Source organism: Halichoerus grypus, chromosome 1, assembly GCF_964656455.1.
Source record: "Halichoerus grypus chromosome 1, mHalGry1.hap1.1, whole genome shotgun sequence".
Taxonomy (NCBI): Eukaryota; Metazoa; Chordata; class Mammalia; order Carnivora; family Phocidae; genus Halichoerus; species Halichoerus grypus.
This window is the reverse complement of record NC_135712.1, coordinates 7,053,918-7,077,731: the sequence shown is the minus strand read 5'-3', so window position 1 is coordinate 7,077,731 and position 23,814 is coordinate 7,053,918. Positions and strand designations below refer to the sequence as shown.

The following is a 23,814-nucleotide window of genomic DNA, read 5'->3' as shown; positions in this document are numbered from 1 at the left end:
GGATGTCCCAAGGATTCTTGCCAGGGACATGCCTGAGATTATAGATAAGGATCCAGCATCTGGAGCTGCCCCCACAATGGAAAACTCCATCCCTCAGTGGAACTTTTCCGTCTATGCCAATTGGAGGATTTGCCTGAGAACATACACAGCAGAAGGCGCTCTTGGCCACCAAGGTCACTCATTATATGCCGGTTAAGGACCGTTTTTCCATTCAAAGCATACTTGGTGAGCACAGTTTCACTCCATTGGGGAAGACTCTGTGTGTGTGTGTGTGTCTGTGTGTGTCTGTGATGCCCTCCAGCGACACATTAAGATATAATCCAATTACAATTTAAATAACTATTGTTTCAACACCTTCTCGAAATGTTTAATATATTCTTCAGCATCTTGGTTGATTTGAACTCATCTAAACCGAGGAAATTGTTATCACATACTAAATCCTCAACTTCTCAACACCAAGTTGCAATTTCCTTAATTTTGAAGCGTGCGTCAGTTCTGTTCTATGGGCTCCAATGGAGCAATGATTTCAATGAACGCAATTTCATAAGCATCACATATATTCTCAAATTTTGACAACTTTGCTCTTACCTAATTCCCTATGCCTCTAAAAATGCAAGAGTCTTAAAACCAGTATTAGGAACCCTAAATATGTCCATTTATTACTCCGGACTATAAAGAAAAGAAAAAAAAGAAAGAAAGAAAACCCTAAGAACAATTATTCTGCACAATAATTTAAAGGAACTTATAAATTTCCTGCTTCAGTGGATCATGATTCAATATACAATGTGTGAACCATTAAATGCATCTCAAGGTCTTCATCCATATAACTGGGCAGAGATAAGCAGAGCTGTCACAGTCTTCAGATTGCACTGGTCACCATGAGGCACGGTGTACCCACAGGGCAGTCTAGCACCCACGCCACAAAACTGGAGGGGACACACAACTGGCCTGGGGCCATCCCACCTAGCAGTCCTGCTCCTCTGCCCTCAGATCTTGAGTACTATGTCCCAAGTACTTCCTCAGCAATCACCCCTGGCCACCCTGAGAAGTTATCTTGAGCTGTCTAAATTAACTTAGATTTTGATCTAGTTAAGACTTTTAAGGTTTTTACGTGCGTCAGTCTGACTTATAAGATACTGGATATCAGCCTCTATTTTTGTCTTGATATTTCATAAATTATTTTGTAAAGAAACTACATACTACTTTTTAAAGAAAGTGAAGTTGCATGATAATGTCCCCCACGCCCCCCCACGCCCGCATAATGGAAATTCACAGAGGCGTCTGCACTAGACAACTGCTCTCCCTGCTTTTATAAAGTCTGTTTTGAGTCAGATTCACGTGGCCTTTCTTTGTATATCACTTACTATGTTTCCGTATTTGCTAATTTATTTATATCACAAATGGAATCAGAAATGAAGCCAAGGAACAGAACGTTTGTCATAAATAATGCATTTGCATTTGCAAGAACCTGAAGCAGGCAAGATTTAAGGGAGTCGTATGCCTACACTTGAAGGCAGGTGTGTGCACGAGTGCGTGTGGCTGTGGTTACACTGTATCCTCCGGGCACTGTGCCTACCCCCTGTATTTACCCTCCAGGCACTGCGCCTACCCCCTGTATTTACCCTCCGCGCATTGTACCTACCCTCTCTGCACTGTGTCCTTTCCCTGCAAAGTGATGTGGAGGAGGCTCTTTCCCTCTTGGGGGTAAAGCGTGCACTTCAAACGGAAGCAGGCCAGTCCTTTTCCAGCTGAGCCTTGCCGAAATGTGTTTAGTCTGTTTAAACGCACTGACTCGAACTATAATGTAGGTTAATTCACCGTCTTCATTGGATCTCAACGCAAATCTCAGCCCATATTTTGGGAAAAACTACAGTATTGGGGGGAACAAATGGAAATGTTCTTTCTCTATCAATTGATAGGCCAGAAGACAAGCTGGGATCTGCCTGGTGGATGCTATTTTAACCTTTACTTACAGGCACAAAAATAATCCTGCCTCACGAATTTTAGGAAGCAACCACCTATTGGCCAAAGAACTTCACTGGTTTGTTTACTTGCTAGCTAGAAACCAGAAGCCTTGCAGGGACTTTCCTTTCAACTGCTTGAACTGTTGTCACTAGAGGGTGCTAAATGTCCCTTTAAAAGGCCCTTAGAGGGACTATGGGTATGACTAATTCTTCACTTGACACTTTTTGAATTGGTATCATTATCCTACATAGTCGTCTCATTTTTATCCATTCATATTAAAATCCAACATGCATAATGCGGAAAACTTTCTTGGAAAATTTATACTGTTCATCAGTATAACCTAAGGAAATATACCTGGATAAGGAGCAAAGATAAACTATACAGATATGCACCTACGATAAAGGCATCACTTTTCTGGGTGAGATTTAGCCACGGAAACTCTAGAATTGTTCTACACCACTACCAGTAATTCCAAACCATAAAAAAATATTCTACTTCCCAATAATTCTAGATGGTTAGATATGTTCCCCCATGCAAGTCCCATCAAGTTAACAGGTCAATTTTGAGTGCACTTGTTTTCTGTGTAATCAATGCTGGTATCATCCTAGCACCTTGCCTAAACTCAGATGTTACAAGATCCTTTCCAGAGATGAGAATTGTGGGAAGGATGTGGATTATACCATAATATGTGAGAGATACTTTATAGTACCTTCAATTTTTTTTTCATTATAATTTTGGGGATATGTTTATAAGGCATCACTTATAAAAATGACATGCAATGTTAAAATATATAAAATATATATTAAATAAAGTAAACTTTAAAATAAGAGGGTCTTCTTGAAAATAATCCTATTAATGTGATTACACTGACTTCTAGGTCATCTAAACGCTAAACACTTAATGCAAAACACAGTGCCTTGGAAATGTTTGCAAAAAAGTTAACTGATTTTGCAACTTTCCTCTTTTTGTCTTCACTTGTATCTTATTTTATTTTATTTTATTTAGGGTGGGGGAGAAGCTGAGGGAGAGGGAGCAGACTCCTCTCTGAGGGCAGAGCTGGACGCGGGGCTCCCAAGCAAGCTCCACACCCAGCATGGAGCCCAACGTGGGGCTCGATCTCACGACCCTGAGATCACGACCTGAGTGGAAACCAAGTGTCAGACGTTTAATCCACTGAGCCACCCAGGCGCCCCTCACTTGTGCTTTAAAATGTCTGCAGTTTTTCCTTTCCCCCCTTCTACTTTGGTTCCTATACCGAAGAAGAACGAGGTCAGTGGGTGACACTTGCTTGTGTTCGGGGCTGTCTGGAGGCGGCGCTGCGTGGGGGTAAGGCTCCGACCTCAGAGGAGGCCACAGTAACTGTGGTTGGCCATGGATTTTCCTCTGCGTCTGCCAGTAGAGCAGAGGTTCATTTCCAATGCACTCTACGGACGGATAACTGGACGGATAATTAAAGCATTTTTTCTTCATCTATTAGTCTGAGATTTTTAAAGGGAAACGAGCTTCACCCTTCCGCGTGCGTGGCACAGAGCGGAGGGGAGGGGACGAGGCGTGGGAAACGGTAGCGGGGGGCCCCTTGCCCAGCCTCCCCGCGATGCCACTCTAGATAAAAGGCACGGGCTGAGGAGCAGAGCAACTCCAGGCTCAGCAGAGCTGGCATCCACACTACTCCTTGCCCACAGTTAGCAGCTTAGGTGGAAACTGAGGACTGGGAGTGCCCAGCGAACGTGGGGGTCACCAAGGGAGGCTGACACAAATGTGCTGGAGGGGAAGCTGGGTGATACCCCTCAGAGAGCAGGAGTCTGGCGTAGCGCCTTGCTCGCGGGGGCCGGCCTCATCCTCATCCGCTCAGTGGGTCAGGGAGCCAAGGACTTTCCATTGGCAGATCAACTGGTGACTCTGCAGGTTTTTCAAGGGAGGAGTGAGCACGCACTGAGCACCCTGCTCAGTGCCCCACAGACCAGGAGCAGCAAACCCGCCCCCCGGAGCCCCCAGGGCTCTGTCACTGTGAGGGCACCGGGCAAGCGCTTGCCGAGTGAATGAGCGAATGAAGCGTGACAGCGCCAAGAAGAGTGCTGGCCAGTGGGCAGCCCGGAGAGGCCCTCAAAGGCCCAAAGTCTGACTTGAACTTGAGACTGCACCAGGATGAATGAATGACGTACTTCCCGCAGGGAGAGGCCTTGAGACAGGCCCAGGCCACCCGTGGCCCAGCTGATGAGGCGTGGCGGAGACCAGGTGTGGTCACACCACAGTCTCCTTCCTCCGTCTTCAACAGAACGTGCCCAGCATCTGGTTTTCAACTGCTTGCTGACCAGTTTCTGGGGAGACTGTCATTCCAAGTTAAGATGAAAGCTGGTACTCGTGAGCCAGCCGCGCCTCCCCCACGCGCACACACACAGTAGGGAATGGTAATAAGGGAGGCAGACAGATGATGATGAAGAGAGTGACAGGTGCTGAGAGACAGAGAGGCTGGCTGGCTGTCCCACCACCATGCCCCGTCCCCCAAGTGTCCAGGCCACATGACCTGGCTAACTTTAGGGGTGACTTTCTCGAGCAATTCCCCCAGATCGAGCCATGGGAAGCGAAGAAGATAAATGGTCTCTAAGAGACCTTCCAACTCTGTATGTTACAGGATTTCCTTCTCAATAATTGAACTAACTCTACCGGGCAGTGAGAGGATATTCAATAATAATAATAATAAATACTGAGTAAATAAACAAGCAAATGAAGGAGTATATGCCCTCTATTTTGCCTGCATCGTGATATATTTACAATAAATTTATCTGAATTTCAAGTTAAATAATAGCTCCCCTTTTTATGCTACATAGCCCTTGCAATTTTCCAAAGTAACTCTGACTAAAATTATTTCCAACTAAGCTATTTCAGCAATTGGGTTGGTCCCACATGCAATTATTGAAAACAATTAGAATGACAGATCCATTGCATTTCTAGACATTTGCCGTATCACCCATGGCGACTGTATTTCCAGATAGCCCAACAAGATTTCCCATCATATGTGCCCATCTAATAAGGTGACATTGACATTGTTCCCATCAAAAGGTGGGGTCCATGTCCCCACTCTTCGAAGCTGAGAAGACCTGTCACTATAGCGTAAATTCAGCTATGTGCCTTCCAAGGCTGCCTCTAAAGATGATACAGCTTCCTTCTGATTTTCTTGGCAACAGCCACGATATAGAGAGAAAGCCCAAGGCACATGGAGGGGCCCTCTGTAGGCATTCCAGTCCTGAGTCCCACCAACAGCCAGCACCAGCCCCAGGGGTGCAAGTGGGGCAAACTTGCAGATGACTCCAGCCCCCGGCCACCCCTTGACTTTAACCATCTAGGAGACCCTGAGTGAAAAATGCCTCTCTCATCCCAGTCAAGCCCTGGTACCATGACGGACATAAATAATAAAATGTCATTGTGATTTTAAGCCACCAAGTTCTAGAGTGATTAGTTATGCAGCGAAAGGTGACTGGGACACCCTGAGACATTCCCTTATTCAAAAAGACTTTTGTAATATTGTTACAGCAACAAATCTTCTTCCTATGTGCTCGTTCATCCAATCTTTACTGGCATTATGCTCAGCATTGTGTCAGGCGCTGAAGATGTGGGAAAGAAGAGAAGCGGACTTCAGCCAAACACACACCAAAGAGCACATATTAGTTGGCGGGCGGAAGATGCCAAAATTACAACAACATTGGACTCAAGAGAAAGAACCTAAGAGGCAAACATCAGGAGCTCTTCCCTCCCCTCTTCCCCCCACTTCCTCTCTGCTCATTACAGATACATGTATCTTGGGGTCACCTGAGCCCCCCAGAGTAGGGCCCCCCGCCGCCCCACTGTGACTTCCCTCCTCAGTCCCTGCCCCAGCCTTCCTCCTGCTGGTGCCCTGTTCCCATTTTCTGGAAGCATCTCTGCCCATCAACCTTAGGTTACTTTCCCAAGGAGACGTGGGAAAGCTTTAATTTCCCCTCTGTGACTCCTACAGAAACGGGGCTGGTAAATGAGAAGCAGAGGGAGAGGGTTCATTACCCCCAGTTACTAAAAAGAAAAGCCCCAGTGTTTGGAAGGTGTTATTATTTCCCTTGAAACATTAGCTCCTGGAAACCAGGGGCTCTGTCCCCCGTGCAGTCTCTCAGGCTTCCAGGATGCCACGGGGGCTCCCATCGGTCAGTTCTGACCGTAATGAGAGCCATCTGGAAGGCCACATGGTGGGCCCAGCCACCCGCTGCACTAGAGCTCCACATGGGCCGGGGTGAGACGCTCAGGGACACACAGTGGGGCTCCGTCTCCCAGAACCACAGTCCAGGATGCTCCTGCCCCCAAAAAGAGCCGGACAAAAGCAGCCGTCCTGGTGGAATTTCTCCCCCAACATCCATGAGGCTTCTTAAAAGAAGGTAAGTTCTCTTGCTTTTAAACTCACATAGGAATTCTTGTGGATGAAGCGCCTTTCCTGGTCCCAGCAAGCCGGAGCACCCAGACCTCACCTCCCAGACGCTGAGACATTCGGATCGGGGATATTGGATTCCCTGTTACTGAAAGCTGTTTCGAACGTTTCATCAGGAATGGAAACCATTAATGTGTCTCGCATGCCGCTCTGTTTTATGGAATTCTTGCACGGGGGAGCTCTTTTTATTGTATTATTTTCTTTAACAGCCAGAAAACTGGGAAGTTCACAAAGACATTTTTCAACTGCCTGAAATGACCCCTAACCTGAGAGGTTTTTGCCTAATCTGTAAATTGGAGTTAGAAGTATTGCAGTACCTTTGGAGTGGGGGGTTCTTTGTCTGTAAAAGAGCAGGGAAACCACTAACAATGAGGCTATACATACCTTGTGCTTCTTTGTTAGTGACTATAAACCACAAGCATATGGGAAGCATCAGTGGCCACCTTGTGCTGACCCATGGAAGTTGAGGCTAATCCAGACCATTCTTAATAACTCAAAACTGCCACCCTTTAACTTTCTAATTTTTTTCTCACTTACAAGTGCAAAAAAGAATTGACAGTACGCATTAAAGTCCATTTCCTTCTGAACACATACAGATTTTCTCCGATAGGAGCCAGGAATAAACGCTGTCCCCACTCAATTGTGCAGCTGTGAACCGAGCCTGTTCCAGCTTAGGTGCTCATCGCCTTTAACAAAGCACCATCGAGAAGGGGAGAATTTATGCCGAAAATTCGATGTTCCTGTTGTTACCTTTTCCCAAGCACCAGGAAGTGCAGAGTTAAGTGAATTATTAGACTGTTGGTAAGTAAGAAAACAGAGGTTTCGCAGGGAAATCCAGCCATCCGAAATGCTTCCTGAGCATGGAAACCGTTTTAATTTCCAACCATCTTCCTGAATTTAAAAGTAACGAATGTATGCGAAGGAGAAAAATCAATAGATACAGAAATGATTCATAACTCCCCAAATGAAGAAATCAATCATTCTGCACTAAATTTGAACATTCTATCGATACTATGTCTAATCTGCTAAATCCAAGAGGAACTCTTTTAACATAAAATCAAATACAAAATTGTTTCAGACACTGAATATTGTTTTTTGCCTGAAAGCAGACACAAGGTGGAATGAGTATAGATGCAAGGCTAGACATTGATTGATTTTTTTACAACTATCAATACAGCAATGACATCGTCATGCGACACAGGACTTCCTCATCTTCCACTGAAATTACGTTGATGCAGAGATATAGCTGGAAAATGAGAAGACATAATCATATTACCACATTTCATTGATGGGAGACTGTGGACGGTAGATGTCATGCATGATCTAAGGCATCACAAGGAAAGAAAAAATAATTCTGCCCAACAAAATTAGTCACAATATTTTCTTATCCAACAGTTGTAAGACACATCCCAATTTTTTAAAATAAACATGTGCCTCAGAATAGATGAGATAGAGTCTATTTATGAAAGAGCAAACCATGAAAGCACTAAAATGTTATTTGGAACAGACCACAGGGGTTCTCAGCCTCAGCACTGTCAACATTTTGGGTTGGATAATTCTTTGTTTTTTTGGGGGGGGGGCTGTCCAGTGCATTGAAGGATGTTTGCTAGCATCCCTGGCCTCTGCCCGCTAGCTGCCAATAGCCCCTCCCCTACCCCTAGTTATAACAACCAAACCTGTCTTCACACATTGTTAAATGTCCATGAGGATGGAGTCAAAATCACGCCAATTGAGAAACACTGGAACAAAGCAATTCAATTTGACCAGCTTCGCGATATAATTTAGGCTGTGTATTAATGACAGACTGTCAGCCAACTGGAAAGTGTATTATGGGATGAGATGTATTGATCCAAAAACCATTACATAACAGAGAGCTGGTGCTCAAACAAGAGTGTGTATTGGACATCCCAACAGACATGATATAAAAAAAAAAAAAAAAAACTTGGAAAAGTGCTCAACAACACTCATCATCAGGCAAATGCAAATCAAAACCACAGTGAGATATCACCTCACACCTGCTAGGATGCCGATTATCAAAAAGAAAGAATAAAAGTGCTGGCAAGGATGTGGAGAAAGGAAACCCTGGTGCACTGCTGATGGAAATGTGAATTGACACAGCCACTTCGGAAAACCATATGGAAGCTCCTTGAAAAATTAAAAAACGAACTACCTTATGATCCAGCAGTCCCACTTCTGGGTGTTTAACCCAACAAAATGGAATCCACTCTCTTGAAAAGATATCTACACCTTCCTGCCATGTCGACTGCAGTGTTGTTCACAACAGCTAAGACATAGAAACCACGTACGAGTCCAGGGACCGATGAATGGATAAAGAAAAGGTGGTGCATACAGACAGTGAAATATTACTCAGCCATAAAAAAAAAAAAAAAGGGAAATCCTGACATTTGCAAAAGCATGCATGGACCTTGAGGATCTTATGTTAAGTGAAATAAATCAGACACAGAAAGACAAATACTGTATGATCTGACTTACACGTGGAGTATTTAAAAAAACAAAACTGAACTCATAGATACAGAGAACAGACTGGTAGTTGCTAGAGGCAAAAGAAGGGTGAGTGATTTGAAAAACCAGAATTTGGATAAAAGTAAGTCACTCTCACAAGATCTCACCATTTATAAACTATCCAATAAATATTAAAAGAAGTTAAAGAAAATCAAAATAAAGAATAATATTTTGGGCCTATCCATATGACAAAAATGAAAAAGTTTCATTTTGGCAGCACTAGTAAGGATGTGAAGGAAAGAGCACTCTCATTCATGTATATTAGGAATGAAGATTAAGATCTTATCAAAAAATAATTTGTCCTTTCACTCAGCAATTTCTATTCTGGAAATCCACCTTTTAGAAACAGTCTCAATAAACAAAGACATGGGTGTAAGAATATTCACTCTAGCACTCTTTTAGTAATAGTTAAAAAATGAGAGTAAGTTGAACATCTATCAATCGAAGGCTAGATAAACATATTACACAGTATTAAGAAGAATGAGACAATCTAAATTCACCACGTAGAAAATGTTCCAGGTATATTAAGTTCAAAAAATTACCAAACATAGGGCACCTAGGTGGCTCAGTAGGTTAAACATCCAACTCTTGATCTCAGCTCAGGTCTTGATCTCAGGGTTGTGAGTTCAAGCCCTGAATTGGGTTCCACACTGGGCGTGGAGCCTACTTTAAAAAAAAAAAGTTTGTAAAATAGTAAGACTTGTTGGTAAAAGCTTCTTGAGGGAAATTAAATTTTAATTGGGTCCCATGCAATTAGCATGTGTTCAAATGGTAGGAAAAAAGTGACAAAATCTTTTAGGAATAAAATTTTTAAACTTGGGTAAAGGATTTGGTTCAAAACGGAAGGTACAAAGAAACTATAGGCTAAGATTATTCTGAAAAAATTGTGTCAGAGTGAGGAAATATCTTGACAGCTACAGACAGGTATTTGTTGCTGATTCATTTGAGCAATGAGGACTCACAAGAACAATCCAAAGGACACCTGACATAAAATGCTTCTGATTAGAACACATTTTATGACATTACATGAAGAGATGCCTGTAGAAATTATGTGTATCTTAATTCTCACTTGAACCAGGTTTGGTTCTGAAAATAAAAAGTGGTCAATATGAGCTAGATTAAACAATTATGTTACTGTTTCTGTAGCTAATACCTTACATGGAAGAGGCGAAGGTATTAATCTTAAGAAGTTAGGAAAAAACAAAGAAAAAAGGAGGAAAATAACAAAGATATGAGTAAAATTAATAAAATAGAGAATGACCATACAGTGGAGGAGCTTAATAAAGTCAAATCTTTGAAAAGATAAGTTATTTATAAGTCCTTGGTGAGTATTTTTTTTTTTTTTTTTTTTTATTCATGAAAGTCAGAGAGAAAGAGAGAGAGAGGCAGAGGCAGAAGGGAGAAGCAGGCTCCCCGCCTAGCAGGTAGCCCGATGCGGGACTCGATCCCAGGACCCCGGGATCATGACCTGAGCCGAAGGCAGACGCTTAACCGTCTGAGCCACCCAGGCGCCCCAGTCCTTGGTGAGTATTAAGGAAAAAAAGAGAGAAGGTAAAAATAGCTTAAGAATGAAAAAGGAGCCCTTACTACAGATCTTACAGACTTTAGAAGGATTATAAAAGAACATTATAAACAATTTCCTATCAACAGATGTGAAAGTTTAGATGAAATAGATAAAATCTTTGAAAAATATAATTTGTCAAAAGTTCCAAAGAAAAAAGACAAAATCTGAACTCCTAGAATTATTAAAGACATTGATTTAATCATCTAAAACCTTCCCAAAAGAAAACTAGAGAAATGGAAAAAGGAACATTCCAGGCCCAGACTGACTTAACAGCAAATTCTAACATACATTTAAGGAAGAACTAATGCCAATCTTATATGAACTGTTCTAGATTACAGAAAAAAAGAAAAGTTTGACTCAAAATGTGACTAAGATGTTATGAGAAAGAAAAATTATAGGCTAATCTCACACATAAAAGCAGATGCAAAATAAACTGAACAAAATCTCAGAAAACCAAATCCAACAGTATATGAAACAGAATAATGTATACTAATGACGAAGTTCAGTTTATTCTAAGACTGTAGGGCTATTTCAATCAATGTAAATTATTGAATTTAAATTGTAAAGGAGAAAAATCATGTGGCAATCTCAAATAAAAGAGGGAAAAACATTTAATAAAATTCAATATTGATTTATGATAAAAATTCTTAGTAAATTAGAAATAAAAGGGAACTATCAATCTCATAAATGGTATCTATGAAACCTTATAGTAAGCCACATACTTTAATGATGAAACACTGAGATTCAATCCTAGGAGAAAAGACAAAGAGGCTCACTATCACCACATATATCACAAATTGTACTGGAGGTCCTAGTCAATACATAAGGTAAGAAAATGAAGTAAAATGCCAGGAGATTAGGGGAAAATAGATAAAACCTTAACTATTTGCAGATGATAATCGTTTTTTTACCTAGAAAATCCAAGAGAATTTAGAAATACATCATTAGAATTGATAAGTTTGGGAAGTTTGCTAGCCATAGGTCAATATAGAAAACTCAGTTTTATTTTTATATATCATTAATAAAAAATACAATTTTAAACAATACTATTTTCATTAGCATCAAAAATATCTTAAAATACAGGAATAAATTTAGTACAAGATGTGCAGGACCTCCACACAGAGAACTACAAAACATAATTGAAAGAAGGGTTAAATAAATGGATAACTATACCATATTCATGGAATGAAAGACTTAATCCTGTAAAGATGTCAATTCTCTTCAGACTGACCAAGAGATTCAATGTAGAGCCAATCAAAATTGCAACAAGATTTTTGTAAAACTTGACAAAGTGATTCCAAAATTTATGTAGAAATGCCCTGGGTCAATAATTAGAATAGATGCCCTGAAAGAAGGGTGAGGTAGGACAACTTGTTCTATCCAACATCATTACAAAGGCACAGTAATTAGGTCAGAGTGGTATTCACACACAGGTATGAACAAACAAAACAATGGAAAAGAAAAGACAGCCCAGAGACCGATTTACACACATATGAACACACCGTTCATGACAAAGGTGGCATGAGAGCAGTGAAGAAAGGAAGAAATCTCTAGAAAATCATGCTGGAGAAACAGGATATCCATATGGAAAAAAGCAACCTGACAACTAACCGATTCCATCAAGAGTCAAAAATTAATTCCAGACTAATTATAAATATAAATGTGAGGCAAAACAATAAAGTTTCTACAACATAATATAAAAAGGTAGCTTCGTGACTTTGGGATGGGAAAGATTTTATTAATAAGGCATAAGATCACTAACTATAAAGGGCAAGACTGATAAATTGAACTTCATTAATAATTAAGAAAAAATTAAGAAATTTTTTTCATCAAAAGACACTACTAAGAGAATAAAAAAGCAAGCAATGGAGGGAGAGATGATATTCTTAACACATCTTACGTACTATTCATATCCAGAATATGTAAAGAATACCTGTAAATCAATAAGAAGACACACAACCCAGTGGAAACACTGGGAAGAAAACTGAACAGTCATTCATAAGAGAAGCTCCAAATGCCCACTGAATATATGAAAAAGTCTTCCACCTCATTATTAATCCAGGAAATGCAAATTAAAACCACAATGAGAGAACAGAACACATACATCAGAATGTCTAAAACGAAGAAGACTAACAACACTTTTTGGCAAAGATATGGAGTGACGAGAACTTGCACATGCAGCTGGGGTTTAGAAGATATGAGTCAGGGTTCTTAGAGAAAACACTCTATTCAAAGAGGTAACAGGAGAGAGTTTCACAAAAGAACTTACGAAGGTCAGGGGAGAATTTAGTAAGCGCTAAAGGGTGATGAAGTCCTGAGGGTTAGCACAAGGGTAAGCCATCATGATCCTCAGGCTCAATTCCTTTTATATAAAGATTAAAAATGAGGCAAAGCTATACTATAGTGACTAGGTGTGCACATTTAGATGAGAAAGTACAAAGAACGGCAAAGAAGCAATGATCAAAAATTTAAGATAATATTTACCTTAGAGTGAGGAGCGAGGATGGGGTGGGGAACAGGTGAGTCTGTTCCTGTATTATAATTAATCATGGTGTATGTGTCTTTTTCAGGTACTTTCCTCTGTGTGTTACACTTTAAAATTTTAAAAGACTAATAAAAAGGTGTGCGTAACCATGAGATATTAGATGTTAGGCAAGCATTCTCTTGTTCTCGCTGATAACGTTGTATCTGGCTACATGGGGAGGATATAAATCAGGACAGAGACCCTGATCTGGGAGAAAGGAACAATCGAGAAACACTTTGCCATCCGATCAGTTTCCAAACAAGAGAGACTCAGATCAGGTCATAGAAAGCATTTTGTGTAAATTACCTTTTACATAGTCCCCTCTTTGAAAGAAGGAAGGAAGGAAGGAAGAGAGAGAGAGAAAGAAAGAAAGAAAGAAAGAGAGAGAGAGAGATAAAGAAAGAAAGAAAGAAAGAAAGAAAGAAAGAAAGAAAGAAAGAAAGAAAGAAAGAAAGAAAGAAAGAAAGAAAAAAAGAAAGAAAGGAGGGAGGGAGGGAGAAAGAAAGAAGGGAGGGAGGGAGAAAGGAATGAGGAAAGAGAAAGCTGCAGAGCTACATTTTCTCTTCAGGCCAGCAGATCAAAACTTTCACATGAGGAATACTTTTACAGGCAGCCACAGGAAACTCGGGGTCTGGCAGTGAAAAAGGGGTAATTTTGCCTTGCACGCATGTATCAGTTCCACTTTTTCCAGGTGGGAGGAAGTAGGGAGCATCATAAATACTTCTCATGACCCTCACCACTCCTTGACGAGGGTCACCTCCGCGAGGGCCCTCACCCAGGAGATGGTGTTCATTTAAAACCCAGACCACAAATCAGAGCCTTTTATAGATGCCGAGGAGCAGCCCTCCGAGCGAGCGACCAGCTAGTTCGGTATTCCCCAGCCAGGCATAAGCTTGGCACATCAGAGAAACAGACAGAGGACTGGAGCACTGTGAGCCAGGGCAGAGTAATTTCATCCTGCGTCTGCAAGGTGGGCAAAAGCCAGATCACACTGAGGGCTTTGGACTTACCCCAGTATGGCAGGAAGCCACTGGGGCTCAAGAACATATAGAGACTCTATGATCTGACTCACACAAAGCAAAGGTTGGTCAACACACGAGACAGAAGCTGGGAGAACCCAGCTAAGATGCCATTGCACCACCCGGTAAGGGATGAGGGACCAGGAGCTCCTGGAGGAAGAATCGCCAGGCGGGGCTGCTACACTGGAGGTAGAAAGTAAAGGAAAGAAAACCAGACATGATCTGTGGTCTCTGGTCATTGTTTTGTTGTATGCCTGGCCTTAGTGACCAGGAAGATAGTGTTTGCACTTTCCAGAGTTGGGAGAGACTTGGAAAATTCTAGTAGAGGGAGGGCAGATCAGGATTTGTACTCAAAGTCGAAGGCACTTATAAACATGCATGTCGAGATTCCAGTTAGGAGAGGGTGATCAACAGGGAGGCAAGATTGTGTGGATCGTTGAAACGTAGGTGGTTTTTAAGCCACGTGCTGGGATCACATTTTTTAGCGGTGGGGGGAGAGGTGAGTTAGACGACAAAGAAGAGGTGAATGAAGCTGGGTCGTGAGCTTCTCTATCACTTAGAAGCTGAACAGAGAAAAGAAGAGGCAGCCTATGACCTCGGGGCAGGGCAGGACTTGGCAGCAGCGCTGAGTGACCACTGGAGATTTGTGGTCGAAGATTTAGAGACCAGCCAGCACTGTTCTGCGTGTTTTCTCAGGCAACCTTCAGCAGCTCAAAGTGCAGTGACTATTATGTGGGCCAATCATCACAAAAACTTAATAGGTGTGTCTATTATTAGCCAGATTTTATAGCTGAATGTATGGAGGCACAGAGAAGTTAAGTAACTTGCCCAAAGTCCCAGCCCATGACCCAGGAGGAGATGGTTCTAAAGACGGAGGTGAGAACAGGAATCCATGAGCAATGTGTTTCTAAATCCACATTTCACATCCAGAAACACTAATAGGATGCTATCTCAAAAGGAAATAAAAAGGTACTCTGGGACAAGAGCAGCTCATAAAAAAGAAAACTTACAAAAAGACAAAATGTGGAATTTAAATTAAGAACAATACTCAGAAAAAAAAGAAAAAAAAAAGAATAATACTCAGGGTTATCAGGAAGGGTATGGTCCATATAAATACAATGTGAAGCATCACTGTGTGTGAATCAAATGAGAAAAAAAAAAAACACGATACAAATGATGGTTCACTGAATTTGCTTTTAGGAAACCGTAATTCAGGTTTTAAATTTTGGAAGCTAAAATAAAATAGGGAGCGACTTAAAAAATGCAGGAATTTGCCGCCTAAATTAGGCATAAGGATGACAGAGCACCTCTGAGCAGGCAGGAGTCAGCCTACTGGGAACTCCCAAGCGAATGGACTTAATTTGGTAGTTATGATCATCGTAAGTTTGCTCAGATAAGCATGTGCAGATCTTGGCACCCTTACTTGTGATATTCTTGATCAAATATTTACAATTTGTGGTTTGAATATTAAAAACACCGCCTGAATGAAACTCTGATATCTCTAGGTAAAGGTAATAATTAGGCCTCAGGTCAGCTCAAGTTCTCAGTGTAAAGGGTGATAATTTGTGTTCTGTACAATAATTACAGATAGCACCATATGAAAACAGAGAGTTTTCTCTTACAGAAAAACTGCTTAAATCTATACCTAGAGTAGCATTAATAATGTTTCATATGTGGTCTCCTCCCCGTGAATAAGCTGAGAAAAAAAAAAAGGTTTGCCTTTAAGAAGAGGTATAAGCATGGCCTGTTTCATATATAAATTTTGCTCAAACATAGTTATTAAATTAAAATATCTAAAACAAGATTTGTCCTTTTCTAAAATGCAAGGTAGGATTTACTTCTGAAGTAATGGTCTTTACAAAATACGCATTTTTGGTTTCCTTTTTCTTATTATATCTATAAATCTACTAATAAAAGGTTTTGTCTTGATTTACTAACATTTGAAAAGATGGATTATATTGGTATGGGAAGAAGAGGATGTCATAAATTAAAAATCCATACATGAACTGTATTCTCTTACTTACAATATGACAAATGATTGTGTAAAGTTACAATCAATAAAAGCTACTTGAAAGTTATAAAACGGATTTGGCCATAACTGCTCTACTAGTAATGTTAAAACACTCCAACTATTTTTAATTATCAGTTTATGGTGTGGATCAAGCATGTCAAAATATTTCATTGTAATCAAGCAATCATCTACATAGGGCTTCACATCTCAATGTGAACCTTTGATCAAATGTTTCCCAGGTATTTAACAAAGTTCAATAAAGGTCCTGTCTCATAAATCAATTTCAGACCAGACAAAAGGAATAAGCAAATTCTTGTTTATTTCAGTATTTTGTAAGTCAATTTCAAAGACAGCTGTTATTCTCATGTGACTTTTCAGTAGAAACCTGAGCAATCTCGCTTTAACAATCTGTTTAGATACGATACGATGGAAATAAAACAACAAAAAAAGAAGGTATAAGCTCTATTAATCTATTTCTCTTGGACATAAAATATGTTTGGGGAAGAAATGAGTTGTTCCATATGAGCTAGGGTAGTTATTTCTTACGTGGGAGCAACTTTGGCTCTGCACAATGTTTTATCAAAGGAGGCTTTGTGTCCGGGTGAGAACGGTTTTCCATTCAAAATCATTTCATTAAATGCCATTGGATCACACGCTTCCAGGTTCCCTCCCTGAAATATGGCCTATATAAAGTTCTTTAAAAAACACACATAGGTGGGGGAGGGATGCTAAAAATAATATGGGTTAATGTTTATATTCTGCTTATGTTTTCTAAGTAGCTCTTGCCTGGGCCCTCAGTCTTTTTAAATAAATTATCCAATCACTGGTTGTCTGTCACGGATAACAATCCGTTATGTTGAACCTGTACCTTTTCATAGAATCAAAACAGCAGTGTTATTGTTGATACATCTTCTATAACACCAAGTCTGTGTTTATAGTAAACATTCCAATGAGCATCTGTCACTGACATCTCCCCTCAAAAATACTCGGAAAAAAAAATTTCTAAGAAAACACCTTCTCTTTTCTACTTCACCTGGAGAGTGGCGTTGGTTGTTATAATAATGACATACACCACTAATTCATCATATGCCAGGAATCACAGTAAATGCTTTATATACATTAATCATCTGAGTTCACTCTTGCCAGAATCCTATGGACTGTGTGCTATTCTTCCCACTTTACAGATGAATCAACTGAGGCTTAGACAGACTAAGTCCTTTATCTAAGGTCAGAACATAGAGGCAGGGCCAGATTTGCAACAAAGCTCTCCCTGAGCAGAAAACGGGCGGTCATCCCCACCTACCCCTCTGAGCTTCCACCCTTGGTTTCTGTCCTGGGTCTGATCCTCACGCCATTCATTACTGTAATTCTCAGTAAAATCCCAGCTACCCATGTGGAATACTCATCTATATCTAGCCCCAATTTGCTACTGGATTTCAATGTTATTTCATATGAAAACAATCAATAGCAGAAGGGGCCTGAGTCTGGTTTCAAAAACATAATTCGAAAGGAATTCACTCTGGAAGCCCCAAGACGCCCAGTGATCTCCGACCAGCACCCTGGAAAAGCTTCTCAGGTACCTTCACTCTTCTCTGGATGCCTCCATCCATCTAAAAATATACATCTGCCTCCTCCTGCCCATAAACAGAAACAGAGAGTTCCAGTATCCAAAGGCAAGGCTCCTCTTTTAAAAGGCACTTTGTTTTTGTAGGTGTTCAAGGATTTGGAATCAAAGCAGCAGAATTATTAAAATTAATCCAATTTTCTTTCATTTATTTTGTTAGTTCATACCTCTAAAAGATATATTTTGGAAGGCACCGTTCAACCCAACCATTTACAAATCAAAGCTTTCTCTGGAATCCCAGAGACCTAACCCAAGCTAGACAGCGACGCGCTACCCAGCTCCTGAGCCCTCCCCACTGGAAGGAATATGGAATGCGTTATTTGATTTGTGCTCACATTTAATTACAGTGTCAAAAATCTAATTTAAATGGCTTTAATCATCTGCCAAAAGTATGAGTCTTTCTGGCTTGAGTTTCTATAAACAAAGAATAAATTCAAATATATCACAAAGTGGCAGCACCTCGTTGACCCTGGACGAGAAAGGGCAACAACCATTGCTCTCTGGGAAGAAAGTCAATGTCTTCGTAGACATAACTCTTTGCCGGTCATTTCAAACGATGAGACAGAACAGGCACGAAGCTGAATGAGCTACCTGCACCCAAATCCCACAGCCTCAGTCACCCCAACCAGCCGCACCCGAACAGAGCTGCTGCTGACTTGCCCCCGCTCCATTCTGGAGCATTTTCCAAAATATCATTGCATGTCTAAAATGTAAGAAGCGTGATGAGCACTGGGTGTTATACACAGCTGATAAATTGTGGAAAACTACATCTGAGGCTAATGATGGTATGTTGGCTGATTGAATAAAAAATAAATAAAAATAAAATAAAATATAAGAAGCCAAAGATCCCTGATAACAAAATGTTGTTATTAGAAACTCCAAATTACAGGAGAGATGATAAGAGGTTACATACATTTTCTTCCATGAGAGGAACCACCTGGCTGAGGAAGCCCCCAAAAAGCAAGGAACTCCAGAGCCAAAAACAGTGTCCCTTATTTTGGAAATATTTAAAAGTCTTTAAGGAGAGATGTCAACCTCAGCACTTCGGGAAATAACTTCGGCCTCTTCTGTTTGAAATCCTTCCTAAAAAAAATACAGAACTGGTGCAAAGCACAAGAGCTCATGCTAATTCCAAACAATGAGACCAAAAGTCACAAATTAAGGACCATCATCGTAGAAGGTATGCATGCTGCTTTCCACATTAAGCCACAATCAGAAGGAGTAGAGGTTGAGGCAGAGTTAATAGCACTTGTAATTATAGCAAAAGATCAGAACTTAATTTTAAAAACTAAAGGGGAAATTTATTTCATATATTCCAAGAAAATGAGTAAAGACGACCCAAGAGAACTCCCAAGAGCCATCTCTGCCGGTGTGATGTGGATGAAATCATGGGCAGTGAAGGTGACCCCACTCACATCTCCTTCCTCGCACCTGTCCCACCACCTGGCCTCCGGCATTCACGCTCTCAGCTCCCTGCCCTCGTTCTCTGTGAAAGGCCACGTTCACGCTCACGGTGGTCCCTGCCTCGCAGACTGCTGCCTTCCACGGCTGCCCAAGCTCTGACCCTCCTCTGATTCGGGTCTGTGCATCCAAATGCCCGCCAGACGGCTCAGCTGGAGGAACCCTAGCACTTCGATGAAACGTGATCCAAATGGAGAGCAGCGGGGTCCTCCGTGCTTTCCCTCCATGCGCCCCACAGCCCTCAGTCCCCGAGCCAAGATAAAGCAGCCGGTCGTGAGCCATCTCACAACCTCAACCCCTCCAAGTAACCCAGCTCCGAGATCCCACTGACTTTGCTTCCTAACTGTTGCTACTTCACTGACTTCGGCCACAGCTTTTCACGGAGAATCAGAGGCATTAACTATATCCTTGGGAAAAGTGATGCCCACACACCTCCCACCTCCAATGGCTCACAGGAACTGGCAAAAAAAAGAGGAGAAAGCAAGCCTGAAGTCTCACGGCCTTCCCCAGTCCTTCCGGAGTTCATATCTTTGGTTGAGATATGGGTCTGTGGGTATGAAAAGGTGGTAGACTAGAAGCCCGAGGAGCCAGCCACAGGGGTGAGCCAAATATCCAGCTCGTTTTTTCCTTAAGGCATGAAATCAACAGAGATATACTCAGATTCTATTTCTTGAACATAACACCATGTTGACTACTGTGGGGAAAACGGTAAACTCTCGGGTGGGGGGTGTGAGCTCGAAGACACATGGATTGCAAGAGAAGTCTTGAAGAAGAGAAGGACTGAGAGGTTCACTGATGTGGCCTGTTACACTCCCAGTGCACGGGAACACAAGGAAAGTGATGTTCTCTTCTCTGGCCTGTGGAAGTAGCATAATCCATGAATGGACCAAATTCCCTAGAAGCAGGAACCCTGAGCCAGAGGCGATTAAAAAAGAACTGCAACCACCTCTGCACCTCTCTCTCTCACTGAAGTCCATTTGTAAAATATTATGCTAGATAAATTAGCTTTATCTACCATAATGTGGATCACAATTCTGTCTGTGATGGCAAAAAATCTGGAGACTACCTCGAAGAGTCAAAGCAAGACTATAAGGCTATATTGGGAGTCTATACAATGTCACCAGGGACTATGTCATGGCAGAAAAAGGTACTCATAATTATACTGACAAACAGATGGAGCAATTAATAACATTCCAAGTGAACAACTTTTCATTTTAGTAATTTAAATCATTTTGTTTAATTTTTAAAATAAATTTCTTATTTCACATGTAAGGAATATAACTTGATTAAAATAAATCAACATATTAACTAAAAGACTAATACTGAAAAATATCAGTAGATATTACTTCTGTGTGATGGGGCCAAAGAGGGTTTAATTTCTCTTTTTACTAACTGTATTTACTAAAAGGTCTACCATTATTAACTTTGTATTAGAAATGTTACTTTTTTTTTTTTTAATTTTTTTTTTATTTATTTATTTGCAAGAGAGAGAATGAGAGACAGAGAGCATGAGAGGGAGGAGGGTCAGAGGGAGAAGCAGACTCCCCGCCGAGCAGGGAGCCCGATGCGGGACTCGATCCCGGGACTCCAGGATCATGACCTGAGCCGAAGGCAGTCGCTTAACCAACTGAGCCACCCAGGCGCCCTAGAAATGTTACTTTTTAAAAAAGTACAAGTATATTAATGTTATTAAGACATGGGAAGGCATAAAATGAAGCAGCAAAAAAAAAAAAAAACATAAAGAATTGGAAAATTATGTGAAGTATTCTGACTGTGGCCATAGTAATCAAGAAAAATCCTCGTTCTGAGCATCTTATTAGACGATGACATGGAATTTTCACCATCTGCCAGAATCCACCAGTTTATATAGTAAGAGAGTCCACTGATCTCCATCCTCATATCTGAGAGTCATTTTCCAGGAGAGACAGGGAGCAGCCCAGCGAGCAAAGTCCCGGGCAGGAACAGACACAGGGCCTGCCCCACCCTTGCCTGCGGGGAAATTCAAGGCCGCCATATTAAACTGAAGCTGTGGGAAGAAATTTCCACCTGGCCTGAGGACAAGAGTGTGGGGTCGTCCTGGAAGGCCAGCATTTGCTACATTGGGGGTTTCTTGGAAAAGAAATGCTCAGGCTCCCTCCTCAGGCTTCTGGAATCAGAACTTCTGAGACAGGCCAGGGAATCATGTTTAACTTGTCCTCCAGGTTGGAAACCCTTGTGAAAGGTAACTCCCTGCGTGCTTGGTACAAGGATAATGCTCGGTGAACACTGAGGAATGACTGGCTAAATAATCCCCAGATCATTCCTTAGAATATCAACTTCCCAGCCAGCATGTTGGCGGCCACAGATGATAAACAGGACTGTGGTCACAGTGAGTGTCTGAAGAGGGCACCCTGATTCTGGCTGACGGAAAGGGCACCCATGGCCTTGTCTGCCTCTGCTCCTTGTAAATGGGGTCCCAGCCCCACTTCTCTAGGAGGGACGCCAAGGAAAGGAGGAACTTTCCACAGAGAGCAGGATCTGTTAAAGACCAAGGGGCAACTGAATATGATGTGAATGGCTTGCCCAAAAAAGCTTTGAGGTCAAAGGTGACTCAACAGGTACCCCGATAAAACCTAAATGTGACCTCAATAACGTGTGATTTTACAGAATTTTCTTCAGCATGCCAAGGAGTTGGGCACCATGTAGTCTCCTGATTATTAAGTGACTTCGCTCCCAGTAGGGTTGTGGATTAGTTTCCTGGGATGGCCCTAGAAGCCCAGACAGGTGGTCCAAACAACAGGAATGTCTCACAGTTCTGGAGCCAGGAGTCTGAGCATGAGGTGAGCAGGGCTGGTTCCTCCGGAGGGCTGTGAGGGAGAATCTGCTCCATGTCCCTCTCCTGGCTTCAGGGTTGCTGATAATTGTTGGTGTTCCTTGGCTTGTAGATGCATCACCTGGATCTCCATCTTCACCTTCATGTGGCATTCTCCCCGTGTTATGCATGCGTGCATACGTGCATGTGTCTGTCTGTCTGTCTGTCTCCCAATTTCCCCTTTTGATACGGACACTAGTCCTACTGGATTAGGGCCCACCCTATTCCAGTATGACCTCATCTTAACTTAATTACATATGCAGTGACCCTATTTCTAAACGAGGTCATGTTCTGATGCGCTGAGGGGATTAGGCTCCAACGTGTGAATTTCATGGGGACATAATTCAACCAAAAACAGGTTGTTTGGTATTACATACTCTAGGAAGCTGTAGCGAACTTTTTCAAAAATGATTGTTTATTGAGTTTAGTTTAATTCATTTGTGAATATCCTTCTTGGCAAGATTTAGCTAAAATATTCAGCTGCGCCAGGATATTAGCATTAACAATAGAATGGTCTTTGAATACCAAGTCTGTGTTCCAATTAAAATTCATAGCAAACTTTTCAGGTCTAAAGGAAATAAGGAAATCATTGTCAACCTTTTGAGTTATTTCCTTTCAGTTATGTTTCCAAGTGTACGTTTGACAAATAGTGGTGTGTAAAATTTTTTTTGCCAAAAATAACGGGATTTTCTGGGTACATCATTTCAAAAATCTGCTTTTTTCGTTAATTATATTATGACTATCTTTCCACGTGGATACATAGAGCTTTACATTGTTATTTTAATGGCTGCCTAGGACTCCCTTGAATGGCTGGGTCAGGGATTATTGCTCACTGGTTCTTCCCACATGTGAGGCACAAGGCCACCTCTGCGCCTTTGTCCTTGTTCCTTGTGCTGGGAAGGCATCTTCCCCCATTCATTCATATGCCCAGGTGCCCCTCACCTTCTACAAATAATCGCTCAGACTGTGCCTTCTCTGCAGGCTTGCTGCCGCTTTAGGAAAAACCCCAACTCCTTCTTTCCTGCACCCCCTGTTTTTCTCTGCCCAATTTTTCCTCATCTCACTCAACACCTTCCATGCATCCTACTTAATTACCTTGGGAACCACCTCCCCCGCCGGAATGAAGGCTCTCAGTGGAAAGGGATTTCAGACATCCGGGCAGTTTTAACCCTGGCCAAGAGCAGTGCTCAGCATGGTGCATGTACTAAATAAAAAGTGTTCAGTGATGGAACCACTTTTTTACTAGTAGAAAATCAGGTCACTTCTGATATTCCAATAATAAGAACAAAGTTCTTCTTAAACTTGCCCAGTTATTCAGTTAGGGGAAAAAAATCTAGAAATACTATTAACTTGCAGGGTACAAATGTTTTAAAAGTGTGTTGGTGCCAAAATTGTACCTCCCACTCTATTATCAAGCTTACAACTTATAAATTGTAATTATAAGTTAATTACAAATTGTTTTCAGATACATTATCACATTTAAATCACCCAATAATCTAGCAACAGCTAATGGTATATTAATTCACCCCAAAACCTATCTAGTCCTGAGGCTAGACATTTAATTGAAACATCCTCATCTGGAGTTCACTGAGGGAAAAACTGGTGTTAAGTTTTGATCCAACAGAGGGATGAATTTGAAATTTAGTTCTCAGGAGCCAACTTTTTAATAGCATGTTTTCAGCCCATCCTATGGAGGTAATTTTCAAGGGGTAAAGTTGAGCACTTTTTACAAGATTTGGAGATAATCAATTAGAACATGGTTTAAAAATTCTGAATTGAAAAAAAATCTTCCTGCATTTGTTCTCAGACTTAGTATTATTAA

The 23,814-nt window shown here is 41.4% G+C and overlaps 1 protein-coding gene across 6 annotated transcripts in view; it reads right to left on the bottom strand.

Moving 5' to 3' along the window:
* Positions 1-23,814, bottom strand: part of ERG (ETS transcription factor ERG) — a 235,635-nt gene that overhangs the window by 108,957 nt on the left and 102,864 nt on the right. The window contains exon 1 of one of the 6 annotated variants that reach the window (XM_078073179.1): positions 1,643-1,667. The exons of the other annotated variants lie outside the window; for them this stretch is intronic. The gene's annotated coding sequence lies outside the window, so the exon portion shown is untranslated. Of the gene's footprint in view, positions 1-1,642; positions 1,668-23,814 lie in introns of those variants that run through there. 6 annotated transcript variants of the gene reach the window in all.